The sequence below is a fragment of the Oncorhynchus kisutch genome, linkage group LG22 (genome assembly GCF_002021735.2).
Source record: "Oncorhynchus kisutch isolate 150728-3 linkage group LG22, Okis_V2, whole genome shotgun sequence".
NCBI lineage: Eukaryota > Metazoa > Chordata > Actinopteri > Salmoniformes > Salmonidae > Oncorhynchus > Oncorhynchus kisutch.
In genome coordinates, this window is record NC_034195.2 from 13415986 (window position 1) to 13421985 (window position 6000).

The window sequence follows — 6000 nt, forward strand, 5'->3', positions numbered from 1 at the left end:
GAGAGACTCCGGCAGCGCAGGAGAGGTGAAAGGCTCCGACAGCGCTGAACAGGCGGGAGACTCCGACAGCGCAGGAGAGGCGAGGCGCACTGTAGGCACGCACAGGAAGCCTGGTGCGGGGAGCTGCTACCGGAGGACTGGAGTGTGGAGGTGGCACAGGATGGGCTAGACCGTGAAGGCATACTGGAGATCTTGAGAGCAGTGTTGGCACAGGACGTGCAAGGCTAGGGATGTGCACAGGAGGCCTGGTGCGTGAGGCTGGCACCAACTTCACCAGCCGACTAACACGCACCTCAGGACGAGTATGGAGCGCTAACCCAGGTGCCATCAAATCCCCAACACGTTCCGTCGGGCGAATCCCATGCAAAAAGCACCAACACAGCAACTCCCTCATTTCTCTCTCCTCCAATTTCCCCATTAACTCCTTCACAGTCTCTGTTTCGCTCACCTCCAACACCGGCTCTGGTTCTGGTCTCCTCCTTGGCTCCTCACGATAAACAGGGAGAGTTGGCTCAGGTCTATCTCCTGACTCAGCCACTCTCCCTCTGAGCCCCCCCCCCAATAAATTTTTGGGGCTGCTTTTCGCTTTTCGCTCTGCGCCACCGTGTCTTTCTTTTCGACTCCATTCGTCTATAACCCTCTTCGCACTGTTCCAGCGAATCCCAGGCGGGCTCAGGCACTCTCTCTGGGTCGGCCGCCCACCTGTCTATTTCTTCCCACGTCGTATACTCAAAGCCTCTGCTGTCCATAACGTACTCCCTTCGCTGCTGCCTGTTAACACGCTGCTCTGTCCGAGTGTGGTGGGTGATTCTGTAACAGCGTTCTTCGTTTGTTGAAGGAGAGTCGGACCGAAATGCAGCGTGGTGGTTAATCATGATATTTTAATGAGAAAAATGACGATACATGAAATAACTATTAAATACAAAACAACAAACGGAACGTGAAACCTAACTACAGCCTATCTGGTGAAACTACACAGAGACAGGAACAATCACCCACGAAATACAAAGCGAACTCAGGCTACCTAAATACGGTTCCCAATCAGAGACAACGTGAATCACCTGACTCTGATTGAGAACCGCCTCAGGCAGCCAAGCCTATACAACACCCCTAATCAGCCGCGATCCCAAATACTACAAACCCCAATACGAAATACAATAACATAAACCCCTGTCACACCCTGGCCTGACCAAATATATAACGAAAACACAAAATACAATGACCAAGGCGTGACACTCCATTCCTATTCCAGGCTGGTTAATGTGATTCATGACTGTTTCATTTGGAAAAATCCACCCACACTCGGCCCTGCCCCACCTACTCAGCAAGTCAGGAGCCACTACTGTGTTGCGGCATACTGCATACTTTTTACTAAATGGTATGTGCTAAATAGTTTGGGACGATGAGTACATAGTATGCATTTTACTTCAGCAGTGATAATATTTTTTACACATTCATGAAAATAGTAATGGTCTCTAAACCTTCCAGCTGCCTCCTGGACCCCATTCCAACTAAACTACTGAAAGAGCTACTACCTGTACTTGACCATCCTATATTGAACATAGTAAATGGCTCCCTATCCTCTGGATGTGTACCAAACTCACTAAAAGTGGCAGTAATAAAGCCTGTCTTGAAAAAGCCAAACTTTGACTCAGAAAATGTAAACAACTTTTGGCCGATATCGAATGTCCCACTCCTCTCAATTTTTTGGGAAAAAGCTGTTGTACAGCAGCTCACTACCTTCCTGAAGACAAATAATGCATAATAAATGATTGTCTGGTTTTAGACCCCATCTTAGCACTGAGACTGTACTCATGAAGTTGGTAAATTACCTCTTAATGGCATCAGACCAAGGCTCTGCATCTGTCCTCGTTTTCCTAGACCTTAGTGTTGCTTTTGACACCATTGATCGCCACATTATTTTGGAGAGAATGGAAACCCTAATTGGTCAGTTTGTCTCTGTGGATGGTTTGTCCTCTGACAAATCAATTGAAATTGTCGATGTTCCTTAAGATTCTATTTTAGGACCACTATTGTTGTGACTTTATATTCTACCTCTTGGTTATGTCATTCGGAAACACATTGTCAACTTTCAATGCTATGTGGACAACAAACAGCTATATATTTTGATGGAACATGGTGAATCCCCAAAATTGCCTACCCTGGAAGCCTGTTTCAGACATAAGGAAGTGGGTGGTGGCAAATGTTTTACTTTTAAACTCAAACAAAACAATTCTAGGTCCCAAGAAACAAAAGGGATATGCTGATGGATATGACAATTAATATTGATGGTTGTACATTCGTCTCAAATAAAACTGTGAAGGACCTCGGCATTGCTCTGGATCCCGATCTCTCTTTAGACAAGAAAATTTCATGGACAGCTTATTTACATCTACGTAAAATTGCAAATATCAAACGTTTTGTCAAAAAATGATGCAGAAAAGCTAATCAAGGCTTTTGTTACTTCTAGGTTAGACTACTGCAATGCTCTACCCTCCGGCTACCTGGAAAAAGCACCAAATAAACTTCAGTTAGTGCTAAACACAGCTGCTAGAATCTTGACTGGAACCAAATAATTTGATCATATTATTCCAATGCTTGCCTCTCTACACTGGCTAGGACTGATTTCAATATTTTTCTGATAGCCTACAAAGCATTACATGGACTTGCTCCTATCTACCTCTACGATTTGGTCCTGCCGTACATACCTACACGTACGCTACAATCACAAGACACAGGCCTCCTTATTTAACCTAGAATTTCTATGCAAACAGCTGGAGACAGGACGTTCTCCTATAGAGCTCTATTTTTATTGAATGGTCTGCCTCATTATCTACCTTTAAGTCTTTATTGAAGACTCATATCTTCAGTAGGTCCTGTGATTGAGTGTAGGCTGGCCCAAGGCACTGGAGCAACAAACCAGCCTTGCTGTCTCTGCCTGGCTGGCTTCCCTGTCTCCAATGGGATTATCTGCCTCTGCCTCTATTACGGGGGCTGAGTCACTGGTTTACTAGTGCTCTTCCATGCTGTCCCTAGAAGGGGTGCATCACTTGAGTGGGTTGAGTCACTGACGTGATCTTCCTGTCTGGTTTTGCGCCCCCTCTGGCTCATGCAGTGGAGGAGATCTTCGTGGGCTATACTCAGCCTTGTCTCAGGGTAGTAAGTTGGGTGTCTGTTGATATCCCTCTAGTGGTGTGGGGGCTGTCCTTTGGTAAATTGGGTTGGGGTTATATCCTGCCTGGTTGGCCCTGTCTGGTGGTATCATCAAACGGGGACACAGTGTCCCCAAGCCCCCTGTCTCAGCATCCAATATCTATGCATCAATACTCTATGTGCCGGGAGCTAGGGTCAGTCTGTTATATGTGGTGTAATTCTCCTGTCTTATCTGGTGTCCTGTGTGAATTTATGTATGCTCCTTCTGATTTTCTCTCTCCCTCACCTCCCGGAGGACCTGAGCCCTAGGGCCATGCCTCAGGACTACCTGGCCGGACGACTCCTGGCTGTCCTCAGTCCACCTGGTCGTGCTGCTGCTCCAATTTCAACTGTTCTGCCTGCGGCTATGGACCCCTGACCTGTTCACCGGACATGCTACCTGGTCACGGACCCGCTGTTTCGACCTTTTCTCTCTCTCTCTCTCTACCACACCTGTTGTCTCGGCCTCTGAATGCTCAGTTATGAAAAGACAACTGACTTTACTCCTGAGGTACTGACATGTTGCACCCTCTACAACCACTGTGGTTATTATTTGACCCTGCCGGTAATTTATGAACATTGGAACATCTTGAAGAACATTCGGGCCTTAATGGCCATGTACTCTTATAATCTTTTATAATCTCCACCCGGCAGCCAGAAGAGGACTGGCGACCCCTCAGAGCCTGGTTCCTCTCTAGATTTCTTCCTAAGTTCCTGTCTTTCTAGGGAGTTTTTCCTAGCCACTGTGCTTCTACATCTGCATTACTTGCTGCTTTCTGTTTTAGGCTGGGTTTCAGTATAGCACTTGGTGACATCTGCTGATGTAAAAAGGACTTTATGAATAAATTTGATTTGAAACGCTAGTATAGGTACTCGGACATGGCCACTGACATTGAAAATAATAAAAGTACAAGCACTCGAAAAAGCTACATAATTACAGTAACGAGTATTTGTAATTCATTACTTCCACCCCTGGACAGCAGTGATCTAATTAGAGTCTTAGTGAAACTATTACATCTTTCACAAATTGAACTGACCAATCACAGCTATGAGGCAGCTGATGATTGACAGCGGGTGAAGTCTAGACAGACAGGTTGCCTCCCACAATGTACCAATGTTTCAGCATACATGTCTGTACTTAGGTCAGTTTGGCAAAGAGGAAAGGGCTGAGTTGGGGCACGCTCCGAAAATCCATCCAGAGTCCTATCCATTAATGTCCTCCCATAAAAATGTCCGGTAGTTAGCTGGATGGAACTTGAGGAGGATATTTTTAATGAGTAGTCTGCCTGCACCATGACGTCATCTGTCATGTTTCTGAGGGGATTGTTTATAAGCCCTGCCTATCCATACTTGTAATTTGTTGGGACAGTTGTCCCTTTCGAAGTGGTCAAGAAAATCCATCCGACATGATTCCCAGACCGAGTGCTGTTGCCCTAGGTCTAGGATTTCTGAGACTAGTGAAGTGCTGTAAGGGTGAAGTCATAGGTGCTCTATAGATCATAGACACTCTGTAGGTAAAGTCAGACAGAGGAACAACAATACATGTGTGGACTTGTTTGGAGTTGCAGGTCAGACAGGGAGTGTGAAAGGTACAATTATGAACATCCCTATCTAGGGATCGGGCTTGACTCACACACACACACACACACACACACACACACACACACACACACACACACACACACACACACACACACACACACACACACACACACACACACACACACACACACACACACACACACACACACACACACACACACACACACACACACACACACACACACACACACATCCTTGAACCGCCCTAGACGTCTAGAAGGGTCAGAGGAAGTGTCGGTGTCTTTGTTGGTGTTGGAAGATGTTATTAGAATAACTAATGGTGATTCTGCCCAAAGGGGAATCTTGTTTTTTGAGAAGACAGTATAGGGGTAGGGCTGTTGCGATGACTGTATTACCGTCACACCGGCAGTCATGACCGCTGTAAAAATCCACGTGACCGTTGAGTAACGGTAATCTCCTTTTATGCACTCTGGACATACTTTGGTAGTACCCAAATTTCTACTGTAACTACCATCAGATCCTACTGGCCTGGTACTCCGGGCTCTATTGTCCCTTGAACCACTTTGACATCAATGCAATGCATTTGAAAATCACATCAGGCACATATCATAAAAACAGTATGGTGCTTTTAAAACTCACCTCAATGTGATGATCAGTTTGAAGAAAGAAGTTCAACAGCAGGTTGAAACTGAGTGTAAAAACATTGTTGTTGTGGACTGGTTACCTTATGCTACGCTCAAAAATGTCTGTCTACGAGTCTGGGAGAGAAGTATAGCCCTAGGCGATGCTGTTGGTTCATTAATTGTACAGGGCGGCTTACAGTTAGTCTACAATTATAGTGAATTTGTATTTGATTTTGAATAGCCTAGTGTTAAGGATTCTAAAAATATATAATAATAATTGGGTGACACACTGTCTTTAGCTATACAGAATATCTCACCACCATCTCCTCCTCTCTCTTTTATCCCTTTCTTGAGCACGCAGAGGGGTTGTCTATAGTTTAGTGAAATATGTTAAGTTGCAAAAACACGTTACTATCAATGTTCCCAAACAAATTTCACTTGGTTTCCAAATTAAACACGGGGTAGCTGCAGGAACAGGTTTGGAAAGCCCATGACTTACAGAGTTTGGGCTGAATATCACGTATCACACAGTGAGAGCATGCTCCTCAAACAGTCGTTGATTTGTGGAGTGAAATAAGTGTAATTATATTTATTTCCGCTACAAAACCGAAGTAGCCTACCC